Source organism: Scyliorhinus canicula, chromosome 26 (assembly GCF_902713615.1).
Source record: "Scyliorhinus canicula chromosome 26, sScyCan1.1, whole genome shotgun sequence".
Classification (NCBI taxonomy): Eukaryota; Metazoa; Chordata; class Chondrichthyes; order Carcharhiniformes; family Scyliorhinidae; genus Scyliorhinus; species Scyliorhinus canicula.
The window spans coordinates 24,335,816-24,359,959 of NC_052171.1; the positions used below are offsets into that span (position 1 = coordinate 24,335,816).

Genomic DNA, 24,144 nt, shown 5'->3' on the forward strand with positions numbered 1-24,144 from the left:
CCCTCTGACAGTGCGGCACTCCCTCAGTGCTGACCCTTTGACAGTGCGGCACTCCCTCAGTGCTGACCCTCTGACAGTGCGGCACTCCCTCAGTACTGACCCTCTGACAGTGCGGCACTCCCTCAGTACTGACCTTCTGACAGTGCGGCACTCCCTCAGTGCTGACCCTCTGACAGTGCGGCACTCCCTCAGTGCTGACCCTCTGTCAGTGCGGCACTCCCTCAGTACTGACCCTCTGACAGTGCAGCGCTCCCTCAGTACTGACCCTCTGACAGTACAAAACTTCCTCAGTACTGACCCTCTGACAGTGCGGCACTCCCTCAGTACTGACCCTCTGACAGTGGGCACTCCCTCAGTACTGACCCTCTGACAGTGCAGCACTCCCTCAGTACTGACCCTCTGACAGTGCGGCACTCTCTCAGTACTTTTTAAAAATAAATTTAGAGTACCCAATTCATTTTTTCCAATAAAGGGGCAATTTAGCATGTTCAATCCACCTACCTTGCACATCTTTGTGTTGAGAGTGTGAAACCCACGCAAAAACGGGGAGAATGTGCAAACTCCACACGGACAGTGACCCAGAGCCGGGATTGAACCTGGGACCTCGGCGCCGTGAGACTGCAGTGCTACCACTGCGCCACCGTGCTGCCCCACTCCCTCAGTACTGACCCTCTGACAATGCAGCAGTCCCTCAGTACTGACCCTCTGACAGTGCAGCACTCCCTCAGTACTGACCCTCTGACAGTGCAGCACTCACTCAGTACTGACCCTCTGACAGTGCAGCACTCCCTCAGTACTGACCCTCTGACAGTGCAGAACTCCCTCAGCACTGACCCTCTGACAGTGCGGCACTCCCTCAGTACTGAGCCTCTGACAGTGCGGCGCTCCCTCAGCACTGACCCTCTGACAGTGGGGCACTCCCTCAGTACTGACCCTCTGACAGTGCCCACTCCCTCAGTACTGACCCTCTGACAATGCAGCACTCCCTCAGTACTGACCCTCTGACTGTGCAGCACTCCCTCAATACTGACCCTGACAGTGCAGCACTCCCTCAGTACTGACCCTCTGACCTTGCGGCACTCCCTCAGCACTGACCCTCTGACAGTGGGGCACTCCCTCAGTACTGACCCTCTGACAGTGCAGCACTCCCTCAGTACTGACCCTCTGACAATGCAGCACTCCCTCAGTACTGACCCTGTGACAGTGCAGCACTCCCTCAGCACTGACCCTCTGATAGTGCGGCACTCCCTCAGTACTGAACCTCTGACAGTGCAGCACTCCCTCAATACTGACCCTGACAGTGCTGCGCTACCTCAGTACAGACCCTCTGACAGTGCGGCACTCCCTCAGCACTGACTCTCTGACAGTGCAGCACTCCCTCAGCACTGACCCTCTGACAGTGCAGCACTCCCTCAGCACTGACCCTCTGACAGTGCGGCACTCCCTCAGCACTGACTCTCTGACAGTGCGGCACTCCCTCAGCACTGACTCTCTGACAGTGCGGCACTCCCTCAGTACTGACCCTCTGACAGTACAGTGCTACCTCAGTACAGACCCTCTGACAGTGCGGCACTCCCTCAGCACTGACTGTCTGACAGTGCAGCACTCCCTCAGCACTGACCCTCTGACAGTGCGGCACTCCCTCAGCACTGACTCTCTGACAGTGCGGCACTCCCTCAGCACTGACCCTCTGACAGTGCGGCACTCCCTCTGTACTGACCCTCTGACAGTGCGGCACGCCCTCAGTACTGACCCTCTGACAGTGCAGCACTCCTTCAGTACTGACCCTCTGACAGTGCGGCACTCCCTCAGTACTGACCCTCTGACAGTGCAGCACTCCCTCAGTACTGACCCTCTGACAGTGCGGCATTCCCTCAGTACTGACCCTCTGACTGTGCGGCACTCCCTCAGTACTGACCCTCTGACAGTGCAGCGCTCCCTCAGTACTGACCCTCTGACAGTGCAGCACTCCCTCAGCACTGACCCTCTGACAGTGCGGCACTCCCTCAGCACTGACCCTCTGACAGTGCGGCACTCCCTCAGCACTGACCCTCTGACAGTGCGGGGCTCCCTCAGTACTGCCCTCTGACAGTGCAGCACTCCCTCAGTACTGACCCTCTGACAGTGCGACACTCCCTCAGCACTGACCCTCTGACAGTGCAGCGCTCCTTCAGTACTGACCCTCTGACAGTGCGGCACTCCCTCAGCACTGACTCTCTGACAGTGCGGCACTCCCTCAGCACTGACCCTCTGACAGTGCGGCACTCCCTCTGTACTGACCCTCTGACAGTGCGGCACGCCCTCAGTACTGACCCTCTGACAGTGCAGCACTCCTTCAGTACTGACCCTCTGACAGTGCGGCACTCCCTCAGTACTGACCCTCTGACAGTGCAGCACTCCCTCAGTACTGACCCTCTGACAGTGCGGCATTCCCTCAGTACTGACCCTCTGACTGTGCGGCACTCCCTCAGTACTGACCCTCTGACAGTGCAGCGCTCCCTCAGTACTGACCCTCTGACAGTGCAGCACTCCCTCAGCACTGACCCTCTGACAGTGCGGCACTCCCTCAGCACTGACCCTCTGACAGTGCGGCACTCCCTCAGCACTGACCCTCTGACAGTGCGGGGCTCCCTCAGTACTGATCCTCTGACAGTGCGGCTCTCCCTCAGTACTGACCCTCTGACAGTGCGGCGCTCCCTCAGTACTGACCCTCTGACAGTGCGGCACTCCCTCAGTACTGACCCTCTGACAGTGCGGCACTCCCTCAGTACTGACCCTCTGACAGTGCGGCACTCCCTCAGTACTGACCCTCTGACAGTGCGGCACTCCCTCAGTACTGACCCTCTGACAGTGCAGCACTCCCTCAGTACTGACCCTCTGACAGTGCGACACTCCCTCAGCACTGACCCTCTGACAGTGCAGCGCTCCTTCAGTACTGACCCTCTGACAGTGCGGCACTCCCTCAGTACTGACCCTCTGACAGTGCGGCACTCCCTCAGTACTGACCCTCTGACAGTGCGGCACTCCCTCAGTACTGACCCTCTGACAGTGCAGCACTCCCTCAGTACTGACCCTCTGACAGTGCGACACTCCCTCAGCACTGACCCTCTGACAGTGCAGCGCTCCTTCAGTACTGACCCTCTGACAGTGCGGCACTCCCTCAGTACTGACAGAGCCATAGGGTGTATTTGGCACCCAGATATCAAGTGGAACCGGAACGGACTGTCTTTGAGTCGATGACAGTGTCACCCTCTGAGCTGCAATAAATCTCCCCTCCTGCTCCGTCTGTGATCCCGGTCATTGTGTGTACGAACTGTGTGCTCATCATTCTCCGATATTCCCAACAGTAATAAATTCACTCCAACACTGTTCCCAAAGAAATAAAATGAAACTTCTTAATGTGGCTGCTGCATTAACGTGGAGCCGGCTGAGTTAACAGAAACTCAGTCATGCTTAGTGAGTGACCCTTACCCTGCTGAATAAAAGCAGAGATGACATCCTCTGTGTCTGTGGCAAAATCAAATTGTTTCCCCCCTCCTCCTTCTCGACCTCTGACAGTGCAGCACTGTGGGCAGCACTGTCACACAGTGGTTAGCACTGTTGCTTCATGGCTCCAGGGTCCCAGGTTTTATTCCTGGCTTTGGTCACTGTCTGTGCGGAGTCTGCACCTTCTCTCCATGTCTGTGTGGGTTTACTCCGGGTGCTCCGGTTTCCTCCCACAGTTCAAATGTGCAGGTTAGGTAGATTAGCCATCCTATAATGCCCCTGGTGTCAAAAGAAAAGGTTAGGTTGAGCTGCTGGGTTACAGGGGTAGGGTGGAGGTGTGGGATTAGGTAGAGTGCTCTTTTCCAGGGCTGGTGCAGACTCGATGGGCCAAATGGCCTCATTCTGCACTGTGGATTCTATGACCTGTGCAGCGTTTGACCTGGCTGAACACCTCATTCTCCTGCAGCGCCTCTCGACTGACGAGGAATGTTCTTGCCTGATTCCATTCTCTTCTTTCTAATCATATCCAGGGACTAATTCACAATGGCTTCTCATTCTGCTCCTGCATCATTACTACCGGCATCCTCCAAGGATCAGTCCCTGCTCTGCTCCTTTCTCTCATTCGTTATGCTTACCTTTTGCAGCATCGTCTGAAAGTTCAGTGTAAGTTTGACAACACACAGCTCTCCCTCACCCCCATCTCTCTGAACCCCTTCATGTTTTGAGAAAAACTTACACTGATTATGGCCATCCAGCATTTGATGAGCAGAAATTTCCTCAAGTTAGCCATTGGTGAGCCCAAAGGCTTAGATTTCAGCTCAATACTCAAGACCCTCGTTGCCAACTCAACCCTCTCCCTGGCAACTGTGCCAGTGTATGTTTGACCCCTGAGATGGACTTCTGACCTATTCATGTCCTCATTGAGACCGCCAATTTCCATCTCCACAATATCGCTGAACTTTGACCCTGTCACACCCTCGTTTATTGTTCCAATCTTCACCCCTGCCTTTGTTGCCTCCAACCTCGACTATGCCAACACACTCCTGGCTGCTGTCCCACATTCTAACCTCTTATCATCTTAAGGTCAGCCAAAATTATGCTGCCTGTGTCTTCACTCACCGCAAGTCCTGTCCCCAATCACCCTTGTGCACTCTGACCTACTTTAATTCTCAGTGAAGCAACATTGCTATTATAAAATTCCTGACCTTTTCAAATCCCTCCGTGGCCTCGAGACTCCCTGTCTCTGTAACCTCCTGCAGCCAGATAACCCTCCCAAGATATCTGCGTTATTCCAGTTGTGGCCTCTGATCCATCCCTATTCCACCACCATTGACACCTCAATTCCCTGGGCCCCGGGCTCTGAAATTCCCTCCCGCTGTCTCGTTTTCACACATTCCTCCGAATTCCCATCTGTCAGCAAGCTTTTGGTCACCTGGTCTCGTATCTCCTGATGTGTCTTGGTGTTGTACTTTTTAATGGCCCTGTGAAGTGGCATTGGACATTCCATTACATTAAAGGTGTTATATCACTTGTTGAATAAACTGTGCCTCTGCAGTTGGTGTGTATCAGTTGAAACATGCAGGCATGGGATATTCTCATGCCCCGCGGAGTACAACCAGCTCCTGACCTTCAGCAGCCGATCGAAGAGATGGTGCACATGTCAGGAATGGGGAGAGGCAATTGGGTTCAACTGACCTGCTGTGGACAGAGTCTATAAGGAGATCTGACTGAAAGATTTTCATTTATATCACACCTTTGATGACTTCAGGCTATCCTTCAGTCTTCAGGGCACCATGGTAGCACAGTGGTTAGCACTGTTGCTTCACAGCGCCAGGGACCCAGGTTTTATTCCCGGCTTGGGTCGCTGTCTCTGCGGAGTCTGCACGTTCTCCCCGTGCCTGCGTGGGTTTCCGCCGGGTGCTCCGGTTTCCTCCCACAAGTCCTGAAAGAGCATAAGTGGATAACGGGGAGCCAATGGATGTGGTATATCTGGATTTCCAGAAAGCTTTTGACAAGGTGCCACACAAAAGGTTGCTGCATAAGATAAAGATGTATGGCATTAAGGGTAAAGTAGTAGCATGGATAGAGGATTGGTTAATTAATAGAAAGCAAAGAGTGGGGATTAATGGGTGCTTCTCTGGTTGGCGATCAGTAGATAGTGGTGTCCCTCAGGTCTCCGTGTTGGGCCCACAATTGTTCACAATCTACATAGATGATTTGGAGTTGGGAACCAAGGGCAATGTGTCCAAGTTTGCAGATGACACTAAGATGAGTGGTAAAGCGAAAAGTGCAGAGGATACTGGAAGTCTGCAGAGAGACTTGGATAGGTTAAGTGAATGGGCTAGGGTCTGGCAGATGGAATACAATGTTGACAAATGTGAGGTTATCCATTTTGGTAGGAATAACAGCAAACGGGATTATTATTTAAACAATAAAATATTAAAGCATGCCGCTGTGCAGAGAGACTTGGGTGTGCTAGTGCATGAGTCACAGAAACTTGGTTTACAGGTGCAACAGGTGATTAAGAAGGCAAATTGAATTTTGTCCTTCATTGCTAGAGGGATGGAGTTTAAGACTAGGGAGGTTATGCTGCAATTGTATAAGGCGTTAGTGAGGCCACACCTGGAGTATTGTGTTCAGTTTTGGTCTCCTTGAGAAAGGACGTACTGGCACTGGAGGGTGTGCAGAGGAGATTCACGTGGTTAATCCCAGAGCTGAAGGGGTTGGATTACGAGGAGAGGTTGAGTAGACTGGGACTGTACTCGTTGGAATTTAGAAGGATGAGGGGGGATCTTATCGAAACATTAAAAATTATGAAGGGGATAGATGCGAGCAGGTTGTTTCCACTGGCGGGTGAAAGCAGAACTAGGGGGCATAGCCTCAAAATAAGGGGAAGTAGATTTAGGACTGAGTTTAGGAGGAACTTCTTCACCCAAAGGGTTGTGAATCTATGGAATTCCTTGCCCAGTGAAGCAGTTGAGGCTCCTTCATTAAATGTTTTTACGGTAAAGATAGATAGTTTTTTGAAGAAAAAAGGGATTAAGGTGTTCGGGCCGGAAAGTGGAGCTGAGTCCACAAAAGATCAGCCATGATCTCATTGAATGGCGGAGCAGGCTCGAGGGGCCAGATGGCCTACTCCTACTCCTAGTTCTTATGTTCTAGAAGCACAGTACAACCAAACGACCATAAGACATTGGAGCAGAATTAGGCCGCTCGGCCCATCGTGTCTGCTCCGCCATTCAATCGTGGCTGATGTTTTTCTCATTCCCATTCTCCTGCCTTCTCCCCATCACCCCTCATTAATCAAGCAACTATCTATCTCTGCCTTAAAGACAAACAAGTACTTTTTATAGTTCTGTTGTGATGTGAGACGAGTAGCAACCAATTTACACATCGCAACGTCTCACAAACAGAAATGTGGTTCTGACCAGATCCGATGGTGGGTGAGGGATAAAACTCGCCTTGCTCTTCGAAATAGTGCCGTGGGGTATTTTACATTTACCCGAGAAAGCAGACGGGCTTCATTTAAAACACAGTACCTGCAGCAGTGCAGCACTCCATCGATACTGCCCTGGGCGTGTCACCTTGACCTTGTGTTGGAATTTGAAACAATTATTTGATGCTGAGAGCACCACCCGTTGAGTCATGTTTGGCAGTCCTGATTGTGGTGCTTTGACTGACTCCTCTTCCTGATCAAAGATTCACCATTCTTGCCATCGCGACTGAACTGCACCCTGTTGGGATGATGCCACCATTCTCTATTTTAATCGATGACTCCACTTCCTCATCTTGTTGCTTCATCCAGTCTATTAATAAACAAAACACGTCACTTCTGCTTCCTATAGATGGCAATTGTTTCCATCTCTGCCTGACGTGCAATTCTTTCTGATTCCCACCTGCTCCCAGTTTCGGCCCTTTTACCTACTCCTTCCCGAACGACAGGAGCCTCACCTTCCTTCCAAACTCCCTCCCTTTTCGTTTCCCTTTGATCATTCAAACCTTGCTGTGCAGTGAATCTGAGGAATCATTCATCATCCATCTCCGACACTTGTCCGCTGTCTTGGGTGTGGCTGCACTTGCCTGGTTCCATTCGCAGCCACATAAAAGCCAGAGAATCACATCACTTGCAATGGCTTCTCTTCCTGATCCCACATATTAACTCTGGTGTCTCCTTCCTGTCTCTCATCTAAATATTGCCCTTCAGTGACATTGGGAAGCACACAATTAGTTTTCGAGAGGACGCAGACAACGTTCAGCTCTCCCTCGACTCTGTCGACTCCTCCACGTGTCTAACACTAGCTACCAGCTCATCCCATTATCCTGACAACTGTCTGACACTGACCCACGCTGTTGGCAACCTTTTAGGAAAGTCATCCAGGTGAATGTGGGGAAGATCTTTTCCACGCTCCGGAGTGGTCACAATCTGAAGCCACTGCTGGCAAGGGAGCAGAGATGATTTCAAAAGAAAATGAGATGGTGACAGATGAGGTTGCAAGGCTCTGGGGTGAGAATGGGCGAACTGGATTGATCCACAGTGAGCATAGACTCCATTGGCGAATAGCCTCTGTCTGTGCCTTAAATAAATAAACTGTGAGTCACCTGAGGAAGGAGCAGTGCTTCCGAAAGCTTGTGTTTGAAACAAACCTGTTGGACTTTAACCTGGTGTTGTAAGACTTCTTACTGTAAATAAATAAAAACATTGGTGTCAGATTTGACCCCTGTATGGGCTTGTACATACAACCAGTGCTGGAACACTCTGTCCTGTTCAACAGACACTCAGTGCTACGACAGCAATCAGGGATATTTACTCGCTGGTTACCCGTGATGAGTTTGCCCCATGTCTGGGTGAACGAAATATACGCAACGCTATGATCCCCCCCCCCCCCCCCCCCCCCCCCAACTTGTGTTTTGGCCGGGGCTTCACACAAGGAGCCCCTCGCGCATTTCTTTTGTAGTGATGTCTCGTTTACTTCATTGCTGGATCCACATCAACAGTCTGGATTCAATTTACAATCAGCTGGCTTTCTTGTTTGAATTAAGGGTGGTTTGTGTAACTGAGATTAACTGTTTCCTGGGCGAACCAGACAGGCAAACTGTTACTGGGTCTGAGGGGTGAACGGGACGGAGGGCAGGGCATTGTACCCGAGGTAACAGGAGGTTCCTCTCCAGTAGGAGGGCTCTGTCCAGTGCTGACCGGGGGGTTCAATGTCCAGTGTGGTCTGGGGGGGTGGAAGTCACTGTCCAGTGTGGTCTGGGGGGTGTGGAGGTCACTGTCCAGTGTGGTCTGGGGGGGGTGGAGGTCACTGTCCAGTGTGGTCTGGGGGGTGGAGGTCACTGCCCAGTGTGGTCTGGGGGGGTGGAGGTCACTGTCCAGTGTGGTCTGGGGGGGTGGAGGTCACTGTACAGTGTGGTATGGGGGGGGGTGGAGGTCACTGCCCAGTGTGGTCTGGGGGGTGGAGGTCACTGTCCAGTGTGGCCTGGGGGGGTGGAGGTCACTGTACAGTGTGGGAATGCGAATGGGAGACCCCAGTCCAGTGTGGGACCCAGAGTGGGAGATCCTTGGCCAGGGTGGGAATGAGAGCAGGAGAGGGGGTGAATCTGTGGAACTCTTTGCCGCAGAAGGCTGTGGACTTTAAGACAGAGGTAGATAGGTTCTTGATTAATTTTTGTTTTTTAATTTAGAGTCCCCAATTCATTTTTTCCAATTAAAGGGCAATTTAGCGTGGCCAATCCACCTACCCGGCACATCTTTGGGTTGTGGGGGCGAAACCAATGCAAACACGGGGAGAATGTGCAAACTCCACACGGACAGTGACCCAGAGCCGGGATCGAACCTGGGACTTCGGCGCCGTGAGGCAGAAGTGCCAACCACTGTGCCACCGTGCTGCCTGAGGATCTTGATTAATAAGAGGATCAGGGGTTATGGGGAGAAGGCAGGAGAATGTTGATGAGAAAAATATCAGCCATGATTGAATGGCGGAGCAGACTCGATGGGCCGAGTGGCCTAATTCTGCTTCTATGTCTTATGGGTTTGTGTCCAGTGCGGAAGCGGAGCCAGGGACCCCTATCCAGTGCGAACAGGAGAGCTCGGTCCAGCATGGTTTTGTGCCTGTTGTACTGAAACTCCCAGAGGCAGTCCTCTGTGCCTGGGAAAGTGGTTGGTGTGAGTTCTCTTGCTTTGTGTTTTCACAAATGGGAAATGAAGCCCACTGACGTTTTGCTGTCAGGAAGCTGATGCCCTCTCTGGTGTAGGAGACTCACTGATGCTGTAGTGCTGATCTCACAGTGAATGGGAGTCCTTCGTGCAGTCCAGAGAGCCTGACTGAACCCTAACTGAATGGAGAGGTCGCAGACCCAGGATAATCTGGAGGAGTAGCCCATGCCTGCTGCACCCTGAGAGGCACAGAGTGAGTTAACGTCCAGCTCCTTGCCCTGAACATGGGCCAGATTGTATGCAAATAGCTCCCCGAGCCTCTGTGTGTGCTCTCGCTTGTTGCTACGGATGGGATGTGTTTTACACACTCACGTCCACTCACACACTCACTGACCTTCACGAGCAACAGGAAATAGTTCCAGTCAAATCCTGAACTTGAGAAGAGGACTTTAGACCAGCTGGTGACGAGAGAGGGAGAGTCACTCAGTCCCCAACTGCAGTGCCCATCGGAACATCTGAAACACGGCCAAGTCAACAGTAAGTTCATTTTTAAACTTCATTCTTATCCAGAGGAAATGTCTTTCTGCTTTTCACAGCTGCTTTGTGACAGATTGTATTTGTCAGGAACCATTTCTGAGCTGTTTCCAGTAGCTTTGTGTGAATCTAGTGAACACACGGTGTCTGATCAAACATCAAGCTGTACTGTCGCTGCATATTACTTAGTGTCTGAATGTGTGTCAGTCAGTCTGTGTGTGTCAGGCAGAGTGTGTATCAGTCTGTGTCAGTCAGTCTGTGTCAGTCAGTGTGTGTGTCAGTGTGTGTGTCAGTGTGTCAGTCAGTGTGTGTGTCAGTCAGTGTGTGTGTCAGTCAGTCTGTGTCAGTCAGTCAGTGTGTGTGTCAGTCAGTGTGTGTGTCAGTCAGTGTGTGTGTCAGTCAGTCTGTGTCAGTCAGTCAGTGTGTGTGTCAGTCAGTGTGTGTGTCAGTCAGTGTGTGTCAGTCAGTCAGTGTGTGTGTCAGTCAGTCAGTGTGTGTGTCAGTCAGTGTGTGTGTGTCAGTCAGTGTGTGTGTCAGTGTGTGTGTCAGTCAGTGTGTGTGTCAGTCAGTCTGTGTCAGTCAGTCAGTGTGTGTGTCAGTCAGTGTGTGTGTCAGTCAGTGTGTGTGTCAGTCAGTGTGTGTGTCAGTCAGTGTGTGTGTCAGTGTGTGTGTGTGTGTGTGTCAGTGTGTGTGTGTCAGTCAGTGTGTGTGTGTCAGTCAGTGTGTGTCAGTCAGTGTGTGTCAGTCAGTGTGTGTCAGTCAGTGTGTGTGTGTCAGTCAGTCAGTGTGTGTCAGTGTGTGTCAGTCAGTGTGTGTGTCAGTCAGTCAGTGTGTGTCAGTCAGTGTGTGTCAGTCAGTGTGTGTCAGTCAGTGTGTGTCAGTCAGTGTGTGTCAGTCAGTGTGTGTGTGTCAGTCAGTCAGTGTGTATCAGTCAGTGTGTGTGTCAGTGTGTGTCAGTCAGTGTGTGTCAGTCAGTCAGTGTGTGTCAGTCAGTGTGTGTCAGTCAGTCAGTATGTGTCAGTCAGTCAGTGTGTGTCAGTCAGTGTGTGTCAGTCAGTGTGTGTGTGTCAGTCAGTCAGTCAGTGTGTGTCAGTCAGTGTGTGTCAGTCAGTGTGTGTCAGTCAGTCAGTGTGTGTCAGTCAGTGTGTGTCAGTCAGTGTGTGTCAGTCAGTCAGTGTGTGTCAGTCAGTCAGTGTGTGTCAGTCAGTGTGTCAGTCAGTGTGTGTCAGTCAGTCAGTGTGTGTCAGTCAGTCAGTGTGTGTGTCAGTGTGTGTGTCAGTGTGTGTGTCAGTGTGTGTCAGTCAGTGTGTCAGTCAGTCAGTGTGTGTCAGTCAGTGTGTATCAGTCAGTGTGTGTCAGTCAGTGTGTGTATCAGTCAGTGTGTGTGTCAGTGTGTGTCAGTCAGTGTGTGTCAGTCAGTTAGTGTGTGTCAGTCAGTCAGTGTGTATCAGTCAGTGTGTGTGTCAGTGTGTGTCAGTCAGTGTGTGTCAGTCAGTCAGTGTGTGTGTCAGTCAGTGTGTATCAGTCAGTGTGTGTGTGTGTCAGTCAGTCAGTGAGTGTCAGTCAGTGAGTGTCAGTCAGTGAGTGTCAGTCAGTGAGTGTCAGTCAGTGTGTGTCAGTCAGTGTGTGTCAGTCAGTGTGTGTGTGTCAGTCAGTCAGTGTGTGTCAGTCAGTGTGTGTCAGTCAGTCAGTGTGTGTCAGTCAGTGTGTGTCAGTCAGTGTGTGTCAGTCAGTCAGTGTGTGTCAGTCAGTGTGTGTCAGTCAGTCAGTGTGTGTCAGTCAGTGTGTGTCAGTCAGTGTGTGTGTCAGTCAGTGTGTGTCAGTCAGTGTGTGTGTGTGTCAGTCAGTCAGTGTGTGTCAGTCAGTGTGTGTCAGTCAGTCAATGTGTGTCAGTCAGTCAGTGTGTGTCAGTCAGTGTGTGTCAGTCAGTGTGTGTGTCAGTCAGTCAGTGTGTGTCAGTCAGTCAGTGTGTGTCAGTCAGTCAGTGTGTGTCAGTCAGTCAGTGTGTGTCAATCAGTGTGTGTCAGTCAGTGTGTGTCAGTCAGTGTGTGTCAGTCAGTCAGTGTGTGTCAGTCAGTCAGTGTGTGTCAGTCAGTGTGTGTCAGTCAGTGTGTGTCAGTCAGTGTGTATCAGTCAGTGTGTGTGTCAGTCAGTGTGTGTCAGTCAGTCAGTGTGTGTCAGTCAGTCAGTGTGTGTCAGTCAGTCAGTGTGTGTCAGTCAGTCAGTGTGTGTCAGTCAGTCAGTGTGTGTCAGTCAGTGTGTCAGTCAGTGTGTGTCAATCAGTGTGTGTCAGTCAGTGTGTGTCAGTCAGTGTGTCAGTCAGTCAGTGTGTGTCAGTCAGTGTGTGTCAGTCAGTGTGTGTCAGTCAGTCAGTGTGTGTCAGTCAGTCAGTGTGTGTCAGTCAGTGTGTGTCAGTCAGTGTGTGTCAGTCAGTGTGTATCAGTCAGTGTGTGTCAGTCAGTGTGTATCAGTCAGTGTGTGTGTCAGTCAGTGTGTATCAGTCAGTGTGTGTGTCAGTCAGTGTATGTCAGTCAGTGTGTGTCAGTCAGTGTGTGTCAGTCAGTGTGTGTCAGTCAGTGTGTATCAGTCAGTGTGTGTCAGTCAGTGTGTGTCAGTCAGTGTGTGTCAGTCAGTGTGTATCAGTCAGTCAGTGTGTGTCAGTCAGTCAGTGTGTGTCAGTCAGTGTGTGTCAGTCAGTCAGTGTGTGTCAGTCAGTGTGTGTCAGTCAGTCAGTGTGTGTCAGTCAGTGTGTCAGTCAGTCAGTGTGTGTCAGTCAGTCAGTGTGTGTCAGTCAGTGTGTGTCAGTCAGTGTGTGTCAGTCAGTGTGTGTCAGTCAGTGTGTGTGTGTCAGTCAGTCAGTGTGTGTGTCAGTGTGTGTGTGTCAGTGTGTGTGTGTGTGTCAGTGTGTGTGTGTGTGTGTCAGTGTGTGTGTGTGTGTCAGTGTGTGTGTGTGTGTCAGTGTGTGTGTCAGTGTGTGTCAGTGTGTGTGTCAGTGTGTGCGGTGTGTGTGTGTGTCGGTGTGCGTGTCAGTGTGTGTGTCTGTGTGTGTGTGTCGGTGTGTGTGTGTGTGTGTGTCAGTGTGGTGTGTGTTTCAGTCAGTGTGTCAGTCAGTGTGTGTGTCAGTCAGTGTGTGTGTCAGTCAGTGTGTGTCAGTCAGTGTGTGTGTCAGTCAGTCAGTGTCTCAGCAATGTGTCCCATTGTCTGTGTCTCATTGTCAGTCTGTGTCTCGGTGTCAGTCTGTGTCTCGGTCTGTGTCTCGGTCTGTGGCTCGGTGTCAGTCTGTGTCTCGGTCTGTGTCTCGGTGTCAGTCTTGTTTCAGTGCATCTGAATGTGTGTGACTATCTCACAGTCGGTGGAAATGTCTTTGTTTATACAGATGTGTGTAAGGATGTCAGTCTGTGTATATATACATTGTGTACATATGTGCATGTATGGCTATGTACATTTGTTTTTGTCTGTGCAGTGGTGTGTCTGTGTGCATGTTTGTGCAATCATGCTTGTGTGTAAATCCACTTCTATTTTTAGCTGTGCATATGTTTGTGTGCATGTTAGTGGTGTGTGCGGTGTGTACTTCACATGTGCATGACTGTTCATATGTCAGTCTGAGTTTGTGCATGTGTAATATTTGTGTACGCGCGCATGTTCAACTGCACGTGCTTTTTCACATGCTTCTGAGTTTGTGCGTCTGCTTGAATGATGTGGACATGTACATGTATGTGCAATGAGATTTGTGCATGTACATCTGTGTGCATGCTTGTACATTCACTGGTATGCGTCCCTGCTTTGTGTGCACATGTGTTTGCATGTGGATTTGTGCAGGATTCAGTGGACGCTCATTAGTATGCATCCATGCATGTGTCCATTGTTGTCTGGGTTTGTATGTGTTTCCTCGTTTGCATGCTTTTATTTGCATTTGAGCATGTACGCTGCATGTTTGTGTGAGTATTTGGCAAAAATGTCCATTGAGGCAATGTTGTCACGGCATCCCAGACAGCGAGGGCATCGACTGAAATAATTGTGGAGTGGATTTATAAACTGGGTTAGTGAATCTCGAGCCTGTTTCAACTCTGGGTGCAAACAGATTTCATTGGAGTGAATTTGCAGGTGACACTGACGGATCCCGATTCTAACTGATGGCTTCTGAAGAATAAACAGAGTCCCCCCCCACCCCCCGTCATTCACACCTGTAAGGTGTCCCAGTGTCATTGACAGACAACTGAACTACTTGGGAAATGTGAGAATGAAGAAAAGTGGGAGGCGGTGGTGTAGTTGTATTGTGACTGGACTGGTAATCCAGAGACCCAGGGAAAGTTCTGGGTACCCGGGTTTGAATCCCACCACAGCAGAAGAAGATATTTGAATTCAATAAATCTGGAATTAAGTCTAATGGTGACTATGAAACCATTGTCGATTGTCGTAAAACTCCATCTGGTTTACTAATGTCCTTTCGGGAAGGAAATCTGCCGTCCTTACCCGGTCTGGCCTACATGTGACTCCAGACCCACAGCAATGTGGATGACCCATAACTGCACCTCAAAGACAATTAGGGATGGGCAATAGATACTGGGTCACTGGCAACATCCACGTGCCATTAACTAGTTAAAAATGGCAACCAATTTACACCAAGTACAATCCCAGATCACAGCATTGTGATTTTGGTCAGATTATCTGTTTTAATTATGTTGCTTTAGGTTAAATATTGGCCAGCACACCAGCGATAACTCTCCTCCTCTTCGCCATATGGCCATGGGGGACTTTACACTCATCTAAGAGAAGCTGGGCCATCCCTCAATCCAACAAGCAAAACCTCTGACAGTGCAGCACTCCCTCAATCCCTCTGACAGTGCAGCACTCCCTCAATCCCTCTGACAGTGCAGCACTCCCTCAATCCCTCTGACAGTGCAGCACTCCCTCAATCCCTCTGACAGTGCAGCACTCCCTCAATCCCTCTGACAGTGCAGCACTCCCTCAATCACTCTGACAGTGCAGCGTTCCCTCAATCCCTCTGACAGTGCAGCACTCCCTCAATCCCTCTGACAGTGCAGCACTCCCTCAATCCCTCTGACAGTGCAGCACTCCCTCAGTCCCTCTGACAGTGCAGTGCTCCCTCAATCCCCCTGACAGAGGTGCTCCCTCAATCCCTCCCCTCTGACAGTGCAGCACTCCCTCAATCCCTCTGACATTGCAGCGCTCCCTCAATCCCTCTGACAGTGCAGCGCTCCCTCAATCCCTCTGACAGTGCAGCACTCCCTCAATCCCTCTGACAGTGCAGCTCTCCCTCAATCCCTCTGACATTGCAGCGCTCCCTCAATTCCTCTGACATTGCAGCACTCTCTCAATCCCTCTGACAGTGCAGCACTCCCTCAATCCCTCCCTTCTGACAGTGCAGCGCTCCCTCAATTCCTCCCCTCCGACAGTGCAGCACTCCCTCAATCCCTCTGACATTGCAGCACTCCCTCAATTCCTCACCTCCGACAGTGCAGCACTCCCTCAATCCCTCTGACATTGCAGCACTCCCTCAATCCCTCCCCTCTGACAGTGCAGCGCTCCCTCAATTCCTCCCCTCCGACAGTGTAGCACTCCCTCAATCCCTCTGACAGTGCAGCCCTCCCTCAATCCCTCTGACAGTGCAGCCCTCCCTCAATCCCTCTGACAGTGCAGCGCTCCCTCAATCCCTCTGACAGTGCAGCCCTCCCTCAATCCCTCTGACAGTGCAGCCCTCCCTCAATCCCTCTGACAGTGCAGCACTCCCTAAATCCCTCTGACAGTGCAGCTCTCCCTCAATCCCTCTGATATTGCAGCACTCCCTCAATCCCTCCCCTCTGACAGTGCAGCACTCCCTAAATCCCTCTGACAGTGCAGCTCTCCCTCAATCCCTCTGACATTGCAGCGCTCCCTCAATCCCTCTGACATTGCAGCACTCCCTCAATCCCTCTGACAGTGCAGCGCTCCCTCAATCCCTCTGACAGTGCAGCGCTCCCTCAATCCCTCTGACAGTGCAGCGTTCCCTCAATCCCTCCCCTCCGACAGTGCAGCACTCCCTCAATCCCTCTGATATTGCAGCACTCCCTCAATCCCTCCCCTCTGACAGTGCAGCACTCCCTAAATCCCTCTGACAGTGCAGCTCTCCCTCAATCCCTCTGACATTGCAGCGCTCCCTCAATCCCTCTGACATTGCGGCACTCCCTCAATCCCTCCCCTCCGACAGTGCGGTGCTCCATCAGTGCTAAATGTACAAGTATCCATTTGCGTTCTGCGGTCACATGTCTTTAATGGGACTTGGACCAACAAGATGTGGAGTCCACCAAGCTGTGACTGACACTTTTTTGGATGTGACATTGAGAACACAACACCGGTGGGACAGGAGAGAGAGTCAATCTCTGCCCGCTCCGTTTAACCTGTTCCACAAAGATGATTTTGTTTTCTCAAATTGAAGCTCTGACAACCATGAAACTATTGTCGATTGTTGTAAAAAAACATTTGGTTCTCCCCAATCCCCCTGCTCATACAGCCACCATCAAACGCCTTGATAATGGATATCAAGCCTTGTAGAGAGGCGGCATATCGGACGTCCAATGATGTCTTCACCAGAGTGCATTCCAGTCGGAATCAGGAGCAGGAGAATCCCTGTTTGTTCCTCACCACTGACCCATTTCCACCTGCTTGCCTGTCCCACTCATCTATCCCCCTCACCATTACACTCGCACAACTCTCCCTCTGTCCCCACTCCATTCACAGTGCCACCCACCTCCACTCCCTCCTTCTGCTCTCGCTTCCTGCCACAACTGATGTCACATTCAATGCAGTGAGGCCTGTGTAAATATTAAACCCAGTGGTCTTTCTTTAAGGAGACTCTGCATGCAGCTCACGTGATTCCCTCACAATAAAGCCAATTATGCAGCTACAGGCAAACCATGAATTACATTCCAACCCTTTGCTCAATTCTGTCTCTCCTTCCTGCCCCCACCTCCCAATAGCAGTGCCGGGGACTGAGGGGCAAAGTGCACGAGGAACTCCCTTATTTTCAATCGCACTCCTGGCTGTGGAGTGGGGGCGCGGGAGGGGGGGGGGGGGGGGGGGACTTGACACTTTCTGAAGTTCGGCTGGAGTTGTTGCCAGGAACAGAACCGAGGGCTGCACAGGAACTGAGAGTGAGTCACTGATCTCTCGAGCTACAGCAGCACCACATTGAATTGACACACCATCCCAGTGAACTGGCAGTGTCTGCTTTAACCCTGAGCTAACAAGAGAGTGTTTAGCAGCAAGTTACAGACTGGAATCGAATTGGGGGAGGGTGGGTAGTACCTTGGGGAGTTTTAGACACAGAACAACAAATACCCAGGAGTGAATACAGGCAGGTATTGAATTGAGAAGTTCTGGTTGGTGGGTGTGGGGGGTAGGGGACTGCTTTCTTTCCAGGAATGCAAATAGTAATTAGGTAGGACAGAATTTAAGTATTGCTGAAAAAAGGGAAATGTCGAAGCTTTCGATCTTGAACTCATCAGGATATTTTGCGAGAATACTGATATCAGGAGAAAATGTCATTTTATGCTGTATGATTGGTTAGCAAGTAGACTCTGATTGGCAGAGACATTACCAGGAAGGATGCACCAGGTGACTGACAATTAACTGCCAAGCACCCAGCTTGACCCTGATTGGTCAAGGTAGTGTTTTGAAGAATGAGTTAGTGAATGGTTGTCACTTATTTGTTGAGCTGAAACAGGCACAATGTGAACATGTTCTATCTGTCTGCAAAGGACAGGGCCCTGGGTATTAATATATGTAGCTTCCAGAACACGCAGGTGTGCCACACTGTGAGCCCGACTGACCATCTTAAATCGGTTATCAGTGTAAAACGTGGCACACTGAGGGATTATTTTTATTTTGTTTTTAAAAATTTTTTATAGTTCCCAATTCATTTTTTTCAATTAAGGGGCAATTTTAGCGTGTTCAATCCACCTACCCGGCACATCTTTGGGTTGTGGGGGCGAAACCCACGCAAACACGGGGAGAATGTGCAAACTCCACACGGACAGTGACCCAGAGCCGGGATCGAACCTGGGACCTCGGCGCCGTGAGGCAGCAGGGCTAACCCACTGCACCACCGTGCTGCCCCTCTGAGGGATTGTTTAAAGAATGTTGTCTAATCACTCAATCACATCAAATGTCGGACAGTGTGTTTTGAGTTTTGCATGCTCAGGCTGGTTGGGTACAGTGCGTTCCTTGTCCTATACGTACAGCGACAGGGACATGCTGTTTGATGCAATCTGCCAGTCTTTCAGACATACATAATAATAATCTTTATTAGTGTCACAAGTAGGCCTTTGTTAACACTGCAATGAAATAACTGAAAAGCCCCTAGTCGCCACATTCCGGCGCCTGTTCGGGTACACAGAGGGAGAATTCAGAATATCCAATTCACCTAACAAGCACGTATTTCGGGACTTGTGGGAGGAAACCGGAGCACCCGGTGGAAACCCACGCAGACACGGGGAGAACGTGCAGACTCCGCACAGACAGTGACCCAAGCGGGAATTGAACCCGAGACCCTGGCGCTGTGAAGCAACAGTGCTAACCACTGTGCTACCGTGCCGCCCATCAGCTTACATACTGGCATGGAATTTCATATATCACATTAGCCTTTTGCGTGATCGGCAGAAAGTCTTTGACTTGACGCCAGCATCCTGTTGGTGAAACAGCTGGCTTGATCTGCGCTCAAATTATTGAGATATCCTGCCCTTCCAGGTTAGCCTGAGGTAGACTGGACACTTTCAATACTGTTCCTCCCAGACAGAAAGAACATGTTCTACACATTGCACCTGAAGTGACAGCCATTCACTGACGCATTCCTCAGAACAATGCCATGACCAATCATGCTCAAACTATCTGTTTCAAATTTCAAATACTTGCCAATTGACTGACAGTCACCTGGTGCATTCTCCATGGCAACACTTTGACCAATCAGAATCTTGTTGCCAACAAATCAGCACATTACTCTCAAAGTATAAATTGCTGTTTTTCCCTTATATCTCTCATCTTGCAGAATGTCACCCCCAACACCATGAGCTCTTATCTTGTGTGGTAACCTTTGAAGTGGCACTTATCAAATGCCTTTCGAAAATCCAAGGACACCACATCTACAGGTTCCCCTTTTACAAAAAACCTTTGTGTGGTATCAGCGGCAAGTGGGCAGTGGAATGGTGATAAGTTAATTGGTTGATTAGTTACCTAGTTTATGAGATAATTGATGTGGTCTGTGGCTGAGGCCACATTTAGGTTCACTGGGTACAACAACCTGAGCTAATCACCAAGGGGCTGGTTTAGCTCACCAAGCTAAATCGCTGGCTTTTAAAGCAGACCAAGCAGGCCAGCAGCACGGTTCGATTCCCGTACCAGCCTCCCCGAACAGGCGCCGGAATGTGGCGACTAGGGGGCTTTTCGCAGTAACTTCATTGAAGCCTACTTGTGACAATAAGCGATTTTCATTTCAAATTGCTGTTGTCAAATTACTGGTTGATCCACCTCCCAAAAGGGTTTCGGGATTGTGGTCAGTTGTAGCTAATTAACTTTGTCAGGTATAATGATCAAAACTAATCTTATCTTCGTCCCACATTTGTGGCTAAAGTCTTTTAAGAAACTTAACCACATATTCTAGACTGATACTCCCAGTGTATTATTGAGAGAGGCCTGCACTGTCAGAGGGTCAGTACTGAGGGAGTGCTGCACTGTCAGAGGGTCAGTACTGAGGGAGTGCTGCACTGTCAGAGGGTCAGTACTGAGGGAGTGCTGCACTGTCAGAGGGTCAGTACTGAGGGAGTGCTGCACTGTCAGAGTGTCAGTACTGAGGGAGTGCCGCACTGTCAGAGTGTCAGTACTGAGGGAGTGCTGCACTGTCAGAGGGTCAGTACTGAGGGAGTGCTGCACTGTCAGAGTGTCAGTACTGAGGGAGTGCCGCACTGTCAGAGTGTCAGTACTGAGGGAGTGCTGCACTGTCAGAGGGTCAGTACTGAGGGAGTCCTGCACTGTCAGAGGGTCAGTACTGAGGGAGTGCTGCACTGTCAGAGTGTCAGTACTGAGGGAGTGCTGCACTGTCAGAGGGTCAGTACTGAGGAAGTGCCGCACTGTCAGAGGGTCAGTACTGAGGGAGTGCCGCACTGTCAGAGGGTCAGTACTGAGGGAGTGCTGCACTGTCAGAGGGTCAGTACTGAGGGAGTGCCGCACTGTCAGAGTGTCAGTACTGAGGGAGTGCCGCACTGTCAGAGGGTCAGTACTGAGGGAGTGCCGCACTGTCAGAGGGTCAGTACTGAGGGAGCCCCGTACTATCAGAGGGTCAGTACTGAGGGAGTGCCGCACTGTCAGAGGGTCAGTACTGAGGGAGTGCCGCACTGTCAGAGGGTCAGTACTGAGGGAGTGCCGCACTGTCAGAGGGTCAGTACTGAGGGAGTGTTGCACTGTCAGAGGGTCAGTACTGAGGGAGTGCCGCACTGTCACAGGGTCAGTACTGAGGGAGAGCTGGACTGTCAGAGGGTCAGTACTGAGAGAGTGCCGCACTGTCAGAGGGTCAGTACTGAGGGAGTGCCGCACTGTCAGAGGGTCAGTGCTGAGGGAGTGCTGCACTGTCAGAGGGTCAGTACTGAGGGAGAGCTGGACTGTCAGAGGGTCAGTACTGAGAGAGTGCCGCACTGTCAGAGGGTCAGTACTGAGAGAGTGCCGCACTGTCAGAGGGTCAGTACTGAGGGAGTGCTGCACTGTCAGAGGGTCAGTACTGAGGGAGTGCCGCACTGTCAGAGGGTCAGGACTGAGGGAGTGCCGCACTGTCAGAGGGTCAGTACTGAGGGAGTGACCACTGTCAGGGTCAGTACTGAGGGAGTGCTGCACTGTCAGAGGGTCAGTACTGAGGGAGTGCCGCACTGTCAGAGGGTCAGTACTAAGGGAGTGCCGCACTGTCAGAGGGTCAGTACTGAGGGGCTGCCGCTCTGTCAGAGGGTCAGCACTGAGGGAGTGCCGCACTGTCAGAGGGTCAGTACTGAGGGAGAGCTGGACTGTCAGAGGGTCAGTACTGAGGGAGAGCTGGACTGTCAGAGGGTCAGTACTGAGGGAGTGCCGCACTGTAAGAGTGTCTGTACTGAGGGAGTGCCGCACTGTCAGAGGGTCAGTACTGAGGGAGTGCTGCACTGTCACAGGGTCAGTACTGAGGGAGTGCCGCACTGTCAGAGGGTCAGTGCTGAGTGAGTGCTGCACCGTCAGAGGGTCAGTACTGAGGGAGTGCCGCACTGTCAGAGGGTCAGTACTGAGAGAGTGCCGCACTGTCAGAGGGTGAGTTTTGAGAGAGTGCCGCACTGTCAGAGGGTCAGTACTGAGGGAGTGCCGCACTGTCAGAGGGTCAGTACTGAGGGAGCGCTGCACTGTCAGAGGGTCAGTACTGAGGGAGTGCCGCACTGTGGGAGGGTCAGTACTGAGGGAGTTTTGTACTGTCAGAGGGTCAGTACTGAGGGAGCGCTGCACTGTCAGAGGGTCAGTAATGAGGGAGTGCTGCACTGTCAGAGGGTCAGTACTGAGGGAGCGCTGCACTGTCAGAGGGTCAGTACTGAAGGAATGCTGCAATGTCAGAGGGTCAGTACTGAAGGAGTACTGAACTGTCAGAGGGTCAGTACTGAGGGAGTGCCGCACTGTCAGAGGGTCAGTACTGAGGGAGTGCCGCACTGTCAGAGGGTCGGTACTGAGGGAGTGCCGCACTGTCAGAGGGTCAGTACTGAGGGAGTGCCGCACTGTCAGAGGGTCAGTACTGAGGGAGTGCTGCACTGTCAGAGGGTCAGTACTGAGGGAGTGCTGCACTGTCAGAGGGTCAGTACTGAGGGAGTGCCACACTGTCAGATGGTCAGTACTGAGGAAGTGCCGCACTGTCAGAGGGTCAGTACTGAGGGAGTGCTGCACTGTCAGAGGGTCAGTACTGAGGGAGTGCCGCACTGTCAGAGGGTCAGTACTGAGGGAGTGCCGCACTGTCAGAGGGTCAGTACTGAGGGAGTGCAACACTGTCAGAGGGTCAGTACTGAGGGAGTGCTGCACTGTCAGAGGGTCAGTACTGAGGGAGTGCCGCACTGTCAGAGGGTCAGTACTGAGGGAGTGCCGCACTGTCAGAGGGTCAGTACTGAGGGAGTGCTGCACTGTCAGAGGGTCAGTACTGAGGGAGTGCCGCACTGTCAGAGGGTCAGTACTGAGGGAGTGCCGCACTGTCAGAGGGTCAGTACTGAGGGAGCGCTGCACTGTCAGAGGGTCAGTACTGAGGGAGTGCCGCACTGTCAGAGGGTCAGTACTGAGGGAGTGCCGCACTGTCAGAGGGTCAGTACTGAGGGAGTGCCGCACTATCAGAGGGTCAGTACTGAGGGAGTGCGCACTGTCAGAGGGTCAGTACTGAGGGAGTGCCGCACTGTCAGAGGGTCAGTACTGAGGGAGTGCCGCACTATCAGAGGGTCAGTACTGAGGGAGTGCCGCACTGTCAGAGGGTCAGTACTGAGGGAGTGCCGCACTGTCAGAGGGTCAGTCTGGCACTATTTTGAAGAAGATTTGGGGTGTTTATTCTATTCCCTCCCAGCCACCATCACTAAAACCCTAATTATCTGATCATTATTTGACTGCTGTGTGTGGGAGCTTGCTGTGCACTGATGACTGCTGCATTTCCTACGTTCAAACCCTGACTGTGCTTTTAAAAGCACTTCACTGACTAAAGAATTTTGAGACTAATGCCTGAGGTTGGGAAAGGTTCTGTCGAAATGTAAATTCTATCGTTGTTTCTGCCCACCCGCCTCCGAGCTGGACAGGGGACCGAGAGCACAGTAACAAAACTCAGTCTTGCATCAGCCCACCCACTGCTGTTTCCAAGATTGCACAGTCCGTTAGCAACAAGGCTTGGCTCCGAGTTATGGAAAAGAATGAGTAATATTGGCCATTTGGAAAGCTGCACACAATTCCCGGATCCAACCAGTGGCAGCTTGAGGGAACGAATGAGGCTCCTGGAGAAACTGTGCACAACACATTAACTTGTTGAATACAGTGTGTCAGCCACTCTCACTCACACAAGAGCCTGTATTAATTCTGGAATGTGCAGTATTCAGACATTGTCTTAAAACTGAAGTACTCTATTAAACCTGGAATATTAAACCAGTACTACACAGAATTAACCCTGTCTGACACAATGTTAACCTTGATATGATTAATATTACTCCTGAAAACCATGGCATGACCTTTTTAATGCCACAGTATTATTCCTGGAAGACATTTTTAATACTGTGAAATTCATACCCAATAATATATAGTGTGGACGGGTTTTTAAAAAAAATTATTTTATTCCAAACATATTCAAAAATATAAAACATAAATAATCTGGGTAACATTCTCCCCAACTCTCAATTTTACAGTCTACATAGAACATAGAACATAGAACAGTACAGCACAGAACAGGCCCTTCGGCCCTCGATGTTGTGCCGAGCAATGATCACCCTACTCAAACCCACGTATCCACCCTATACCCGTAACCCAACAACCCCCCCCCCCTAACCTTACTTTTATTAGGACACTACGGGCAATTTAGCATGGCCAATCCACCTAACCCGCACATCTTTGGACTGTGGGAGGAAACCGGAGCACCCGGAGGAAACCCACGCAGACACGGGGAGGACGTGCAGACTCCGCACAGACAGTGACCCAGCCGGGAATCGAACCTGGGACCCTGGAGCTGTGAAGCATTTATGCTAACCACCATGCTACCCTGCTGCCCCAAAAGTTTTTCTCCTTTTTCACCCCCCGCGGCAAATAGTTCCTCAAATATGGTCACGGACAATTCCCACCTTGCCTCAAAGCCCTCCACTGAACCCCTCAATTCAAACTTAATCTTCTCCAACCGGAGGAAGTCATACAGGCCACCCGGCAAGGCCGCCAACCCCTGGCGCTGTTGTCGACCACCATTCCAGCAG

General features: G+C 51.1%; 1 protein-coding gene across 1 annotated transcript in view; it reads left to right on the forward strand.

The window, feature by feature from the left end:
* The first annotated feature begins 9,796 nt into the window (after positions 1 to 9,796).
* Positions 9,797 to 24,144, forward strand: part of LOC119957294 (vinexin-like) — a 75,376-nt gene continuing 61,028 nt past the window's right edge. The window contains exon 1 of the mRNA XM_038785131.1: positions 9,797 to 10,177. The gene's annotated coding sequence lies outside the window, so the exon portion shown is untranslated. The remainder of the gene's footprint in view (positions 10,178 to 24,144) is intronic.